General features: G+C 46.0%; 1 protein-coding gene across 2 annotated transcripts in view; it reads left to right on the top strand.

The window, feature by feature from the left end:
• Nucleotides 1–1,133: 1,133 nt before the first annotated feature.
• Nucleotides 1,134–15,880, top strand: part of ZNF638 (zinc finger protein 638) — a 150,058-nt gene continuing 135,311 nt past the window's right edge. Inside the window, exon 1 of one of the 2 annotated variants that reach the window (XM_036750228.1) lies at nt 1,134–1,244. The gene's annotated coding sequence lies outside the window, so the exon portion shown is untranslated. Of the gene's footprint in view, nt 1,245–1,657; nt 1,676–15,880 lie in introns of those variants that run through there. The other variant, XM_036750229.1, reaches the window with a different exon arrangement.

Genomic DNA, 15,880 nt, shown 5'->3' with positions numbered 1-15,880 from the left:
CATCCTTTAGGCTTTGCTGACGTTTTTGACTTGTTCCGTTTGATGAAAGCAAACAACTAAAATTCCGAACCCCTGCTCAGTCTTGACTGTGAAATCTTTCACGGATGCTATAAATTGTAGCTTCGAAATAGCTTATGTTAAGAGAGATTTCCAAGGGCACGAAGCGGCCTTGGCAGGACGGATTTTAAGCCAAAAAAAAAAAAATGAGGGGTAGATTAGAATGATTATGTTTCTGGCAGGTTTGTGCCTAAAATGTGGGGAGGACAGTTTCCTGCCACGAGGACGATGCCTTTCACTTGCACCTCTCCACTTCCACTTGGTGAAAACCAGACACAGCTTCCTTTTCGGAGGCCGAGGTGGGGGCTCGACAAGACGCAGGACCGCAGAATGCGGCTTAGCTCAGACACAATTCAGGAGTGGCTGTTTTGGGGTGCAATGGGCATTATTTAGGATTCAGCTTTTCGCAGTCAAGCAGCACGGTGGTTTAGTGGGTAGAGCACAGGACCGACATCCTGCCTCAGACAGCGCCCGGCTGGGTGGCCCTGGGCACGTCTGCCTCAGTTTCCCATCCTGTAAAATGGGCGATAAGAGCGCCCGCTCGTAGGGAGGATCCGATGAGGTCACGTTTCAACAGCCGGCTATTATGTAAAGCTCCAAGAGAAGCACCAGCGCCTGGCCCCAGGCCCCCCTTCCGCCAGCGGCTCCTCGGCCTGGGAGAGAAGCCCCCCCGGAGGCCGGCCCGGCCGCGAGCCCAGCCTCGGACGTGGCAGGAGGGCGGCAGGGGCGGGGCCGTGTCAGTTACCAGGGCCACGCGCCCGCCGGGCTCCCGGGACTCCGCAGCGCGATGCCCCCTCCCTCCCCGGGGGCTCGAGCTCCTCTCTCCGCCTTCTTCTCCCACCTATCAGGCTTCCCGCGCTCGGCGCGTCCCCGCCTCTGATTGGCCGGCGGGCGCGGAGGGGGCGGGCCCCGGAGCGGCTCGCCGAGCCGGCCGCGTCGCCAGCTCAGTCTCTCCGGGTCTCCGCCTGGGGTGGGTGGAAGGGTGCGAAGGGCCAGGCGGGGGGCGCGAAGATGCCCCAGGACGGCGTTGCCGGCGGCGCGCCCGGGCAGGGGAAGGGAGCCCTGGCTGCCGCCGTCGCCGCCGCAGCCTCTGCCGCCGGAGTGGTCGGGCTCGGCGGCGGGGCACTCCTGCCGAGCCCCGCGTTGGTGGCCTCCGTAACTGCGCCCGTCCCGGACCCGCTAAGGCGGTGAGCGCGTCCTCTGGGGAATCCGCGGCCCGGCGGCGAGTGCGCATGCTCCCTGGGGGTGTGTGGCCCCCGGAGGGAGGCGGGCGGGGGCCGGCAGGGACGGGGGCGGGCGCAGGGGCGGCTCCGGGCTCTGGGATTGGTCGCGAGGAGGCAGTGACACTGACAGCTGGTTGTGATCTGGGTAGCGCTTTCCCTACCTGGTCCATTTCATCTTGTGCTGCCCCGCTGGGAGCTCGGAGCTGGCCGGTGCCCGAAGGGGCCGCGGCGCTGCCCTGAGCCCCAGGCCTGCCCCATTCTGCGGGGTGACCTTGGGCAGGCCCCTTACGGGGCCAACTGCGGGGCGCAGGGGGTAGACCGCTGCACCTGGAACCCTGAAATCCCGAGTTCAGACCCGGCTTCTGGCCCTTGCTGGCCTCCTGACTCTGGGCAAGGTACTTAACCTCTGTGCCTCAGTTTCCTCAGCTGTAAACAGTAATCCCACCTGCTTCCCAGGGTGCAAAAACGAAATGATGTTTGTAAAGCGCTTTGCAAACCTTAAAGCGCTATCTAAATGCTAGTTACTATTAACTTCCCCTCTCTGGGCCTCAGTTTTCTCACTCTAAGGTTCTCTTTCTGGGATCCTCAGGATGCCACCTCCCCCTCAGGGCCCATTTGTCAATATAAGAGACAGAGCATGTAGCGCAGGTATTCTTGAGGTTTTTTGTGCGTCGGCCCCCTTGTGTCTGGTGAAGCTAGTGGCCCCCTCCATGGTTTTAAATCGGTGTGTGTGTGTGTGTGTGTAATGACAATTTTAAATACTGTTTTTAAATAATTGAAGAAAATGCTAAATTTCAGTTAGGGTTTAGTGAAAAAAAAAGATGCTTCCATGTTCATGGACCACAGATGGTAGACCCTAGGATGACAGCTCTGTGATATTATAGCGAAACCTCGTCTTACAAATGAGGAACCGTGACCAACCAATTAGGGTAAGAAACTTGCACATAGTCTTGGAGGAAGTGAAGACATCAGGTCTTTTTTTGGAATTGGAAGGGAAAGTCTTAGTCAAAACCCCCCAACCTGCAGGTGACAAAAGGGCCCAGACAGGGGAAAGTTGTGTGGCTTGTAAGAGGGAACGGCAAGACTTGAATTAAAGTGTAATGACATCCGGTCTAGTCCTTTTTTTAACATCAGTCTGCTTCCCTGTGTGTATACATGCTGGGATAAGGTGATTTAAGAACAGAAAGAAAATGAAATCTGGTGACTGGGGAAGCCTTGTGACTTGTGCCTCTAGTATAGAGAGAAGGAGGCCCCAGAGGATGAGTGCAAAGTTCAAGGTCAGATGGGTGGGAGTCAAACTTGAGTTCTTTGACTCCAAACACAGACCTTGATCCCTACACCAGAAAGATTTGTTCTTCTTACAGGCATTAGAAACCCATTTCCTTTCCTCATAATCACTCTCTAACTGTCCTTTTTTGTAAATCCAGATGTCCTTATATTAGTTAAGGACTATTCACAGAGAGCCTAACTCTGTGCAGACTGCTGTGTAAGGGTCTTCCATCTGTCTACGTGGGAGCATTGATTCAACACAGGAGGAGCATCCCATCGCCCACAACTTTAACTTAGAGCAATAGACTTTCCCTGCTCCTTTGGGATCATTAGGAATAAAACATTTTAAGGCTGTATTTGTGGCTTCAGAGAGATCTGGGAAGTCTTTTGATACGACCTTTCCCTTTTTATGTAATTTTTTTTCTGGTAGTGGGGAAACACATGCTATAGATTTCTGGGGTAGGTTTTGTGAGGGAAAACTGAGAGCGAGGGGAGCAAACTGGCCAATAGCCTTAGTCCTGAAGCTTCAGGCTTCTCCCGGATGCCAGTGGGCTGGGGAGGAGGGCGCTCTGCCAACGGCTTTGATGCAGTGATTTCTGCGTGGCCTAATAGGACTGAGTGATTCATTTCCCAGGCTTGGCTATATCACAAGTAACACAGAAGCCCAGCTAACTGGATTCCCATGCCCTAGAATGGGCATGACAGAGCATCCAAGAGCATGGCCTGTTCTCCTTAGCAGACAGAGGGGTCCTCTCTTCATAACCCTGCTCTTTCTTACTTTTTTTTAAAAAATCCTGGCAGAGTTTTAATGTGTAGAAATAGAGGTTTCCTTCTTTCTGTCCTGTAGTCATTAAATATTAAATTGAATGGTTTACAGAACCTTCCCAGCAGTTATGTGGTTTTGGATAATAGGATGTCATATGTGTTTTCTAACATCAGTATATTTTTTTGATGATACGGTCTCTTTCTTGGTCTTCTTCTAAGTCCTAATTCTGGAGATATTGTTATGTTTTGGTTTGCCCCTAACCCTATAACACTGGGCTTGTTTTGCTTTCTTATCCCATAAGAAGGGGGTGAAGAGAAATAGCTTGTGTCCCTTGGATACATTTTTGTCTACTTATGGTATTGCCAGAATTATTTGTTTCTTATGGATCGCCCCATTCTAGTGTGTTGTACTGTTTATACCAGTTGGCCCTATGGAGGTATGGTAGGCTTAGGAGAGGGGGATATGGCCATGTAAATACAGTTGTATCTTGTTTTATACAATAAATGTTTATGAAAAATATGTCATTTAATTGATCATGCTTTTAGAACACCAATGGAATTTCTATTTAAAGGAAGTCTATTTAGAATCCTTTCATTAAACCAATAACCCCTTCTCATTTCATCCTTTGTTTAATGGCTGGCTTGGCAGCAAGGTACCGGCTAATTTGGGGGCACCAGCAGTTCTTGAGTCTCCTCAGTCCTACAGAAGCTCTGGTTGGCCTTTGTGAATGGAGTATGACACTGGCAAAGGGGTACCTGTTTGAGGGATTGAAAGCAGAGAGCATCAAATCCTGGTCTTTGTTACACTGAGCTTGACTTTGTGGTTAGGTTTTTTTAAACAAGGATGCCTGTAGTGAGCCTCCCTAGCCTCTTTAGAAGGGTTTAAATTGGGGCAGAACATTACAAGATTGCCTGGCCCGTATTACCTCGTGTTAAAAGATGAGGGAAGCTGAGGCTTGAATAGGCTAAGTGACTTGTCCAGGGTCTCATGGGTCATTTTATTTGTGATTCACTCAATCACCAAAAAGCATTGCTTAAGGGCCAGATGGGGGCCTGACACTGGGGCGGGCTCAGCTTAGACATATTCAAGTTTTGAAATGAAGCCTGCTGTCCAGGAGCTCCCAGGCTTCCAGGGAATGAGGAGGTCACATAGAACCACATACAGAGCAACTGTAAAGGCAGCAGCCTGGCTTGGTGGGTGTCAGGAAGAGCTGAGTTCAAATTTTGCTTCACACCCTTACCAGCTGTATGATCCTGGGCAAATTCCTCCATCTGACTGAACCTCCAAGTTTTGATTTGTTAAATGAGGATAATGACAGCTCTTCCCTCACAGGATCATTGTTTGGATCAAAGCAGGTGATATCTGTAAAGTGCTGTGGAAATATTGGCTCTTCTTATAAAGAAAATAAATAGATACCTACAACATAGATAATGGAGGAGAGAAGGCACTTGAAGTTGGGGGCGATATCAAGAAAAGCTTTACGCGTGTGATACATGATCTGTGTCATGAAGGAGGAAAAAGACTTTGTGAGCACGGAGTGAGAACGACTGTATTCCTGGCATGGGGGGCAGTTGTGGGTGGGAAATGGAGTAGTACTATGTGTGAGGAATAGAGACCAGCCAGATGGCTGGGCTGCAGAATATGGAGGGGCAGGAATGTATGCCAAGGCTGGGAGATAGGTTGGGGCCACTTTGGGAAGGGCTTTAAAAGCTCCTCTGTGGAGCTGCATTTGGGAGCTGCTGGAGTTGAACCGGTCAGATCTGTGCCTTAGGAAAATTACGTTGGCATCTATAGTGTGTAGGTTAGACTGAAGTGGGAGAGACTTGGGGCAGGGAGACGGATTCGGAGGTTGTTGAGAGGTGACGAAGGCTGTAAGCAGAGAGGAGGCAGATGCAAGAGATATTGTAGATGTAGCAGATTTGGCAACTTATTGGGTACGTGGGATGACCGAGACCCAGGAGTTGAGGATGAAGCTGAGGCTGTGACCCGGGAGACTAGATGTGGGCTTTGGACAGAAATAAGGAAGTTTGGAAGAGGGCTGTGTCTGTGACAAAGAGATAATGAATTTTGTTTTGCATGTGTTGAATTTAAGGTGTTTTGGGGGCATCCAGTTTGAAGTGTCCAATGGGCAGTTTTTGACGTGGGTTTGAATTTCACGGGAGTCTGGTGCTGGAGATGGAGATCTGGGAGCCTTGGTATGGAGATCAGAATTAAGCCTGGAGCAGCTGATGAGGTCACTGAGGGGGAAGAGAACAGGCCTAGTATAGAACCCTGGGCAACCTCCCCACTTAGAGGCTGTCTGTGTGTGATGGATGGTGAACAAGGAGCCTCTCCCAAGAACCTGAGAAGGGAGAAGAATCAGGACAGAGGAAAACCCAGGGAGGGGGGAGCATCCGGGGGAGAGGAATGAACAAGGTTTTACAGTAACACGTTCAGATTTAGGGGCAGCTAGGTGGTGCAGTGAGTAGAGCACCAGCCCTGGAGTCGGGAGGACCAGAGTTCAAATCCGGCCTCAGACACTTGACACATGTACTAGCTGTGTGACCTTGGGCAAGTCACTTAACCCCAATTGCCCTGCCCCCCCCAAAAAAAAGCAAAAAAAAAAAGTTCAGGTTTTGTTTTGGGGGGAGTCAGGTTGAGTCGCAATGAAAAATCATATTTTCTTTCCCTTAAAATCAATAATGGACATTTCATATATATGGCGTATTTAGGGGCAGCAAGGCGGCCTGTAGTGCACAGAGCACTGGACTCATAATCAAGAAGACTTCTCTCTTTGAGTTCAGGTCCGGCCTCAGGCATTTACTAATGTGTAGCACTGGGCAAGTCGCTTCACCCTGTTAGCCTCAGTTTCCTCATCTGTAAAATGAGCTGGAGAAGGAGATGGCCAACCCCTCCAGCATTCCTGCTGAGGAAACCCCAAATGGGGTCATGACTCAACAACAAACAGCGTCCATTCTAGACTCACAACTCTAGGCATTTATTAGTTATTTTACACATGAGGAAAAAGACTCTGAGAGGTGAAGTAGGAGGGCGTGAGGTGCAGCAGAGACTGCTGGGTTTAGAAACTGAGGACTTGGGGTGGGGTCCTGGCCTCTCTAAGGAATGCTCCTAGCTTCCTTACCTAGAAGATGAGGGTGCTGTTGTACTAGGGGCCCTCTGGGGTCCCTAGTGGCTCTAAATCTGTGACTTAGCCTTGGGCTGGTGACTGGGAAGTGTCAGAGGCAGGAGTCAAGCCGTTCTCCTCTGCTCTCTGCCCTTCATCCTACCAGCATTTTTGTAGAGTCAAAGGAAATCAGTGGGGTAAAATCCTGGAACAATACAGTTTTTCTAGGATTTGGGTGAACGTGCTAGTGAGGGAGAAGGGCAGCACATTCTTTTCCCTATAATTTGATTTATAGAATTGAATAGTATCATATTCCTCGGGCTTAAGTAATTTTTATTATTTTAATGTGGTACATATTCCTTATTCCTTATGAGATTGGTTTTCTTACTGCTTATCAAAGTATTGTTTTGTCATTAAAAAACTGTAGTGTGGGAAAATGTGAGGCAGTAATATTGTCCTCGGTTAATTTGGTGGCATTGTCGTATCCAACTTCAGTTTGTAGCCCTTGGGGTCGGCTTTGCTACTGCATCTTTCTCCAGTGAGTTGTTTGCTGCTGCTGCTGCAGAAGGCCGTTATCACTTTCTTCTTCAGGAAAGGCACGGTTGGACGGTAGTGGCCAGTACGCTCTAGTGTTCTTGAGCTTTTGGACGCGCCTGTTGAGCCTTATTTGCATGGAAAATTTTTGTTTGTTTTAGATGAACGTCTTAACTGTGCTCTGTTTGACTCAGGGGCCATGAATTCAAAGGAGTGGCCCAGGCTTGGAGTCTTGCCAATGAGAGTGGTCCCAAAGTGGCCTGAACTGCCTGGGGAGGCAGTGCCTTCCCTTTCCTCCCAAGTCTTTTCCCCATTGAATTTTGTCTTCCTTCCTCTCCCTCAGCCTTGCCTAGTGCAGCCTGCAGGAGTGGACAGGGAGGCTTTGGAGGTTTGTTTCCGACCTGACTGAGTGTTTTCTTCTTTGAGGGCTCCTCTGGATGCAGTTGTGGGGAGCTCTTTCTGGCTAGCAGTTAGTTGGCTGACAACAGATCAGCACAGCCTCTCTCAAGTTCCTCCCACAGATATTTTACATTACGATATCTTAATTACCTTTGCCTCTACGAGCAAAGGTAGAAGGAGCAGATGTGACTGAACTACGGGTGAGGATGATAGAATTGGAGCTGATATTTGGGGAGAATTAAAGGAAGAGTCTGTTCTGGATGGTAGGAGATTGGAAGGCTCTCTTACCATCAGATGCCTAATTGTATATGCATGAAAAGGGAAAAGAAGAAGCCACTTTGGGCATTTAAAAGGACAAAAGAGAAGAGTTGGAAAAAATTCCAGATTTTTTTAATCACTAAGTTCTTAGAAAAAATTTTTTTCAGTTTTCTCAAAGTTACCTTAAAAATCTGTACAACCTACATATGTAGTGAAGTGGATGATGGAAATGTTTTGTGAGCGACAATGAAATATGATAGATTCCAATGCCCCGTTACAAATGTTAGTGTTCATGGAGTTGTCAACACCAATATCATAAAGCAGGTGATAGAAATACAGAGGAAGACGTTTCAGTTTGTTGGAGTGATGGTGTCATGCTGCATGTGTGGACTAGAAGGAAATGAACACAGTGACGTAGGCCTGGAAGAAGGGTTAGGTCTTGACTGATACAGAGTTAGACATTGGGAGGCTCATAGATTTGGCACTTCTCAAGCAAATACCAAGCTCATTTTAGCCATGATGTTGTTTCTTCCTGGGAATCTCTGGGAGGGGAGAGAGCTTGAGATGGCTGCCTTTTTGGCTTATTATTCCAGAGAAGATAGCTTAGGCTCATAGAAGTTAGAGCTGGAAGGGCCTCTTCGGATCACTGTTGTTAAGTCGCTCGGTCGTGTCTGATACTTTGTGACTCCATGGACCATAGAGGACCATATATTTAGAGCTCGGGTCCTTGTAAGTTGTCATCTTGTTGTATAAATGAAGAAACTGAGGCACAGAAAAAAGAATCATTTTCATGAAGAGAGCTGCCAATTGAAGGCTAGGTCCTCCAACTCCAAATGCACTGGGTTTTCCCCACTACACCACACTCCTTCTGATGGCCTTTCGCAATGCAGCCAATCCCTGTTGTATTCAGGGGTCAGTGGGGGAATAAAGGAATGAAAGCAAGTGCTCCTTTTTAGAGTTGGGGGGCGTATTCAGGTAGCGTGCTAAAAGATCAGTAAAATAACAGCTTCTAAGCAAGCCTACTTCGAAGACCCATGGCCTCCCCTCATTGGAGCTCTAAGCACAGGCTGGATGACTACTTGTCACGTTTATTGTATTGCAGTACAGTCATGCCTTCTACATCGAGACTTTCCCCATCTTGGTTTCAATATATCGTGGGTTGTCATGATAAATGGGTTTTGTAGAAGCAGCAGATGACACAGAAAAAGTTTTGAAACTCAGAGATGCATAAAATATATGTATAGTATTGTATACTATAAACATATTTTACTCGTTTTCTAGATTGAGGGCTAGTTTTTTTTACTCGTTTTCTAGATTGAGGGCTAGGAACCACTCCTAACCCCTGAGATACGGAAGGCATGACGATACTTCGTCACAGAAACTGCTTCCAGTTAAGAAATGTTGTGAATCGGTGAGCTGGGGAGTGGTTAAGGAAGTGCCCTCATTGTCCTTGGGGTTAGAGACACTGTCTGGCTAGGCCAGGGCCTCCTTGCTTGTTGCCTAGAGGGTTCGCCTGAAGGGGCATCGAAGTGCTCCCCAAAGCTGGCATTTCTACAGCTCTCATCAGAGAGAGCTCTCCCTTCTTATAAATTGTAAATGGGAAAAGTGAAATAAAGACTGTCTCAGAGGCCACTTAATGGGTTGTTTTTCAGTTGGGGGCTGAAATCTGTCTCTTGGTTCTGAGTTCAGTACTGTTTTCTTCAGAGATTTCTCTCCATAGCGCAGTCTGGGAGAAAACCTTAACTCTCTTTGTCTACTGAGATTTGGAGAATTGTCCTTGGCATTTCCCATGTGCTGTGCGCACCCTTATGAAGGTAGTAACAGGGAACAGTGATGCCTAAGTGGCTTTAACTACTGGATGCCAAGTGAGACTAACTTATCTCCACGAGGTAGGGCTTTCTGATTTTTTTAAAAGGATAGAACACCTTATATTTATGTAGAATTTTGCTTTCTTCTTGACAGCCCTTTGAAGTAGGAAATTCCAGAATTATTATATCCATTTTAGGGATGAGAAAACTGAGGGTCACAGAGTTTACTTATGCATACTTATTAAGTATGAAATTCCAAGTCTCCTTACCCAATGTCACTGTTCTTTCCACCAATCCGTTCTGCCTCTTATGACCATAAAGGATGTATGCCAGAGTCATGAAATGAACCATCAGGAGAAGGGGAAGTACGAACTTCGTTAATCTCTCACCCCAGGAGGTGTTCTTCAAAGACCTTTTCGTTTCTCAGAAGAGAGAATATCTTGTCTCTGCAACACTTCATTTAAATGAAGGTAGTTGAATGGCAAGGGGCTGGGAGAAAAGGTCACCAAAATTTGTGCTGGTTATAGTAGCAGGAGGTTAGCAAAACTGGCCAAGGAAAAGTTGTCTGAATTTGTCTGGGTGTGAGAAAGAGAGGCCTTTTTGTTGACTCAGTGGGTTTTCCCTTTTGCTAGTTTTACTGAAAGAATAGGTAGATGCAGGTCAAACTTAGATATTTGAGGGAAAAGTAATATGTTGTCTTCATCCTTGGCTCCAAATAAGCCTGTCAGATGTTGTGATTGTGTTCAGAATAAGCTGACTGTAGGCCTTTTCCTTGAACTATCTTCCTAGTTTCAAAGTCACTCTTCTGGGCAGTAAAAATGAAAGCCCCTGCTTGTTTATCTCAGGACCTCAAAACATTGCAGATAAATTCCAAACTGCCTGGCATCATATCCCAAGAATTCCGGCCCTCACCCATCACACCCATCAGCGCTTGCACGCACAATTCCCTAGAATAGCCTTCAGGGCAAGTGGAGCAGTCACACATGCAAGTTCTTTTGGAAGTCCAGCCTGTGCTGGGGATCTCCTTAAGCCCGGCAGTGAGTGGGGAGACCTTTCAATAAAGCCCAGAATCTCAATTGCTTCTAGCTCTTGACGTCTGCTCTTTTGACTGATGGGAGTTTCTTGGTTTTAAAACAGATGTGTCTGGTCAGTGAAGAGCTGCTTTGTGCGCTCTGTCCTCCTGGCAGTGCCACCCTCTCCCTGGCTTTGATGCCTCGCTGCTGCCTCTGCCTCCTCAATTGCCCGCCTTGTGTTGCCTTTTGTGAGTAGCTTGTGACCACGGAAAAGTCATTTTCCCAAACTGCCAAACTGACTCATGAAAAACAGATGAAAAATAGTGGTGATATTGGAAATAATTTTCTAATTTTTTCAAGAATTTGAAGCTGTTGAATTATTCTTCTGTAGCCACGGCCCTCTTCGTCCTCCCTCAGGTTCAATGTCTGCTGAGATGTTTTGAACACAACACAAAACATCACTAATAGAAAAACTTTCTTCTAAGAATATAAAAGAATTTTCCAAGTAAAGTGTCATTAGTCCTGAATAGTGAATGAAGAAAATTGAAATGGAGCTTGTCATCAGCCAAAGGGAATGGATTTCAGGAGTACCAGAATACTCTCTTACTGTGGGCCTTCCTCTCTCCCCCTCATCTCCCTTAATTCATTTATTACCTGGGACATTGGAGTAGTTCACTCTGGCATCAGAGGATGAGCCATGTTTATGACATAATGTTGAGTTTAAATGCTACTGGAATGGAAAAAAAAAACATTTTTAAGATCTTACTATGTGCCAGGGAGTGTGCTGACTTTTTACAAATCTTGTTACTCAATTAAGAGGCCTTCTGTTTAAATTGGGGGTTCTTTCTCAAGATCAGTTAAGAGAAAGGGAATGGGATGGGGAAGGATGCTTACCAAACAGCCTTTTGGTTTGTGGCTTCTCTCACCTTGTCACTGGCATCAATTATTCCTGCTAACTTCAGCACCGGACAATTTTCTCCAGTTTTGAAAAAAACACAGTAAAACAGGAGGTGAAGAATTTAGGATTTCCTGTTCTGTAGCCTCAGTAGGGGAGGAGATGGTCTACCCAGGAGGCTCCTAAGTCACCAATGGAATCCCAGAGCTGGAATGGCCCTTTGCTACTGAGAGCTCCTGTTGTGAGTTGGGTCTGCCATATTGAGTCTTCTGCTGTGGGGCCCCAGGCAGTGGATGGGGCCATGTGGGGGCACCATTTGTTTCTCTTGCTGGTATATACAGAGAGAATAGAGGCTCCTTGAGTGCTAGAATGATTTCATTGTTTGTGTCTCTGGCACCTACCACATCATAGGTACTTAAGAAATACTTGTGGATTGAAAGAATGAAAAAGCATTTATTAGGCACTTATGGTATGCCAGGCACTGTATTACGTGCTGGGAACACAAATAAAAAAGTAGCCAGTTCCTGCTCTTTAGGAACATGTGTTCTAATAGAGGGAACCAATATGTGGAGGGGAGCGATGGCCAGGTAAGTGTCAGGGAATCACAGGGCTTATGAGTTGATCTTAAAAAATCAGTCAGTTATTGAACAAGCATTTTTTAAATTATTATTTATTTTTAGTTTTAGTTTACAACAGACGGTTCTACATAATTTTGAGTTCCAGATTTTCTCCCCTCCCTCCCCCCTCCCTCCCCAAGACGGCATGGAATCTCATATAACTACCACGTATAACTTCGCATTGAATTAATTTATACACTAGTCAAGTTGCGGAGAAGAATTATGACCAATGGAATGAATCATGAGAAAGAAGAAACAGAACCCCCCAAAAAAACCCAAAAACAAAAACAAAAGAGAAGAGAAAAAGGCGAGCATGAAGTGTGCCTCAATCTGCATTCAAACTTCACAGTTTTTTCTCTGGATGAAGATAGCATTCTCCATCACGAGTCCTTTGGAGTTATCCTTGCACCTTGTGTTGCTGAGAAGAGCGAAGTCTGTTAGGTTTGGTCATCACGGAATCCATATATCTGTGGTTGTGTACAGTGTTCTCCTGGCTCTGCTCCGCTCACTCAGCATTATGTCGTGTAGGTTTTTCCAGGTTGTTACGAAGTCTGTATCATCCCCATTTCTTATGGCACAATAGTATTCCATTACCCTCATATACCACAGCTTGTTCAGCCATTCCCCAATTGATGGGCATCCCTTTGATTTCCAATTCTTAGCTACCACAAAAAGAGCCGCTATAAATATTTTTGTACGTATGGGTCCTTTTCTCGCTTGTGTGATTTCTTTGGGATACAACCCTAGAAGTGGTATTGCTGGGTCAAAGGGTATGAACATTCCTGTGGCCCTTTGGGCGTAGTTCCAAATTACTCTCCGAAATGGCTGGGTTATCTCACAACTCCACCAGCAATGTAACAATGTTCCAATTTTCCCACATCCTCTCCAGCATTTATCATTTTCCTATTTTGTTATTTTAGCCAATCTGACAGGAGAGATGTGGTATCTAAGAGTTGTTTTGATTTGCATTTCTCTAATCAGTAGTGATTTAGAGCATTTTTTCATATGCCTATAGATAGCTTTAATTTCTTCTTCTGAAAACTGCCTGTTCATATCCTTTGACCATTTCTCAATTGGGGAATGGCTTGTACTCCTATCTATTTGGCTCGGTTCCCTGTATATTTTAGAAATGAGGCCTTTAGCAGAGATACTAGTTGTAAAGATTTTCTCCCAGTTTTCTGCTTCCCTCCTAATTTTTGTTGCATTGGCTTTTTTTTGTACAAAAACCTTTCAATTTAACATAATCAAAATTATCCATCTTGCATTTTGTAATGCTCTCTATCTCTTGTTGGGTCATGAATTCTTTACTTTTCCACAAATCTGATAAGTAAACTATTCCTTGCTTTCCCAAATTACTTATAGTATCAGCCTTTACTCCTAAGTCATGAACCCATTTTGACTTTATTTTGGTATATGGTGTAAGATATTGGTCTATGCCCAGTTTCTGCCCTACCATTTTCCAATTTTCCCAACAGTTTTTGTGAAATAGTGAATTATTAGCCCAGAAGCTGCTCTCTTTGGGTTTATCGAAGAGTAGATTGCTATAGTTGTTGACTTCTCCATCTTGTATTCCTATCCTATTCCACTGATCCACACCTCTGTTTCTTAGTCAGTACCAGGTAGTTTTGATGACTGCTGCTCTGTAGTACAGTTTAATATCTGGTATGGCTAGGCCATCTTCTCTAGCATTTCTTTTCATTAATACCCTAGATATTCTATACCTCTTGTTTTTCCAGATGAATTTTGTTATAATTTTGTCCAGCTCAGTAAAATAATTTTTTGGTAGTTCGATTGGTATGGCACTGAATAGATAGATTAATTTAGGTAAAATTGTCATTTTTATTATATTAGCTCAGCCTAACCATGAGCGACTGATATTTTTCCATTTATTTAGATAGAAAGCAAGAGATAGAAAGAGAAATTCCATTCAAAGTTACTGTAGACACTATAAAATATTTGGGAGTCTATTTGCCAAGACAAACCCAGGGCCTATATGAACATAACTATGAAACACTTTTCACACGAATAAAGTCAGATCTAAATAAATGGAAAAATATCAGTTGAACAAGCATTTATTAAGTGCCCACTGCAAGCCAGGCACTGTGTTAAGCCCTGGGGATACAAAGAAAGCCAAAAACCATCCAAAAACTCCAAACCCCAATCCCTGCTCTCAAGGAGTTCACAGATTAACGAGGGAGAAAGGCAGATAGATAAGTAAAGAATGGGATCTATATAGGATAAATGGGAGACAAACTCAGAAGGAAGGCACAGAGATTGAGGAGGGCTGTGCAATGTTGGGATTTGGGTGGGGGTGGGACGCCGCTTAGGGCTGGGTGGAGGGTGGGGCAGGGACTACAGCTTTCCGGGTATAACGCTTTTCCGGGTATATCGCTGGGCGGTGCCGGCTTAGGATGAAGCCCGTCCATATAAGGCAATGTTATAGCTCTCGCCACTGGATTGGCTGCAATAGGTTATATAATGTACGGGGATAGGGGAAGAGAGGAGAGTCGAGTCGAGCAGTCGCCGTGGAAGATGTACCAATAAAGACCGTGAGCGAGATCCTCTGGCGTTCTGTCTGGTGAATTCCGGTCTGGGTGGAGGCCAGGCCGGCCGGTGACGACCGAAGGCTCGGTGTAGGAGCAGAAGAGGTCCCCCGGGGAGGACTGCCCGCGACCCCCGGCCCAGGAAGAGGCCTAGGGGGAACGCGGCAGTGCAAGGCTTCTTGTAGAAAGTGGAACTTTAACTGAGACTTGAAAAAATCTGGGAAAGCAAAGGGGTGGAGATGAAAGAGAGAACTCCAGAGATGAGGGTCAGCAAATGGAAATCTTGGGAGTGGCAAATGGAGTGGGAAGGACCCCTAGTGTCACTAGGTCACAGAAGGCTTGGGGAGTGGAGAGGAAGGTAAGAAGACGGGCCAGTTTATCTAGGGCATTAAAAGTCAGACAGGATTTTATATTTGATTCTGGAGAAAATGGGGAGCCATTGGAGTTGACTAGGGAGGGGAGTGATATGGTTATATCTGAGCTTTAGGAAGATCAGTTTGATGCTAAATAGGCTGGGGTGGGAAAGACCAACCAGAGGGATATCGCAATAGTCCAGAAACAAGGACATAAGAGCCTGCCCGGGGGTGGCAGTGTTAGAGGAGAGGGGTGCGTAAACGAGGTATTACAGAGATAGAAATGATGGCACTTGGCAAAAGACTGGCTGTGGGGGGTTGGGGAGAGCAAGGAGTTGAGGATGACCCTAGGTGTGAGCCTGGGCGCCTGAGAGGATGATGGTATCCTTGATAGTAATAAGGAAGTTAGGATTAGGGGAGGGTTTTTTTGGGGCGGGGAGATAATGAGTCAGTTTTGGACATGTTGACTTGAAGATGTTGATGGACATTTAGCTCGTGATGTCCAACAGACAATGGCAGATCTGACCATGGAAATCAGGAGAGAGGTCAGAGATAAATAAATCGATCGAATCATCTTCATAGAGATGATAGTTGAATCCATGGTAGCTTGATGAAATAGTTGAATCCATGGTAGAGGGAGAAGAGAGAAGAGCCCAGGACCAAAACTTTGGGAAACACCCATGATTAGCAGGTATGACCTGGAGGAAGAATCAGTCAGATTGGTAGGAGGAGAACCAGGAGAGAAGTGTGTCACAAAAACCTAGAGAGAAGAGAGTGTTAGGAGAAGAGGGTGATTGACACTGTCCAAAGCTACAAGAAGGATAAGGCTTGAGAAAAGGCCATTAGATCTGACGATTAAGAGATCATTGGTAACTTTGAGAAAGGATTTTCACTTGAATGGTGAGGTCAGAAGCCAGAATATAGAGTTCAGAAGAGAGTGAAAGGAAAGGAGATGGGGGCATCCGTTGCAGATGGCCTTCTCAAGGAGTTTAGCCGCAGAAGGGGGGAGAGATATGGAATGGTAACTACCAGGAATGGGTAG

Source organism: Trichosurus vulpecula, chromosome 3 (genome assembly GCF_011100635.1).
Source record: "Trichosurus vulpecula isolate mTriVul1 chromosome 3, mTriVul1.pri, whole genome shotgun sequence".
Classification (NCBI taxonomy): Eukaryota; Metazoa; Chordata; class Mammalia; order Diprotodontia; family Phalangeridae; genus Trichosurus; species Trichosurus vulpecula.
This window is presented reverse-complemented; position numbering and strand designations above follow the sequence as displayed.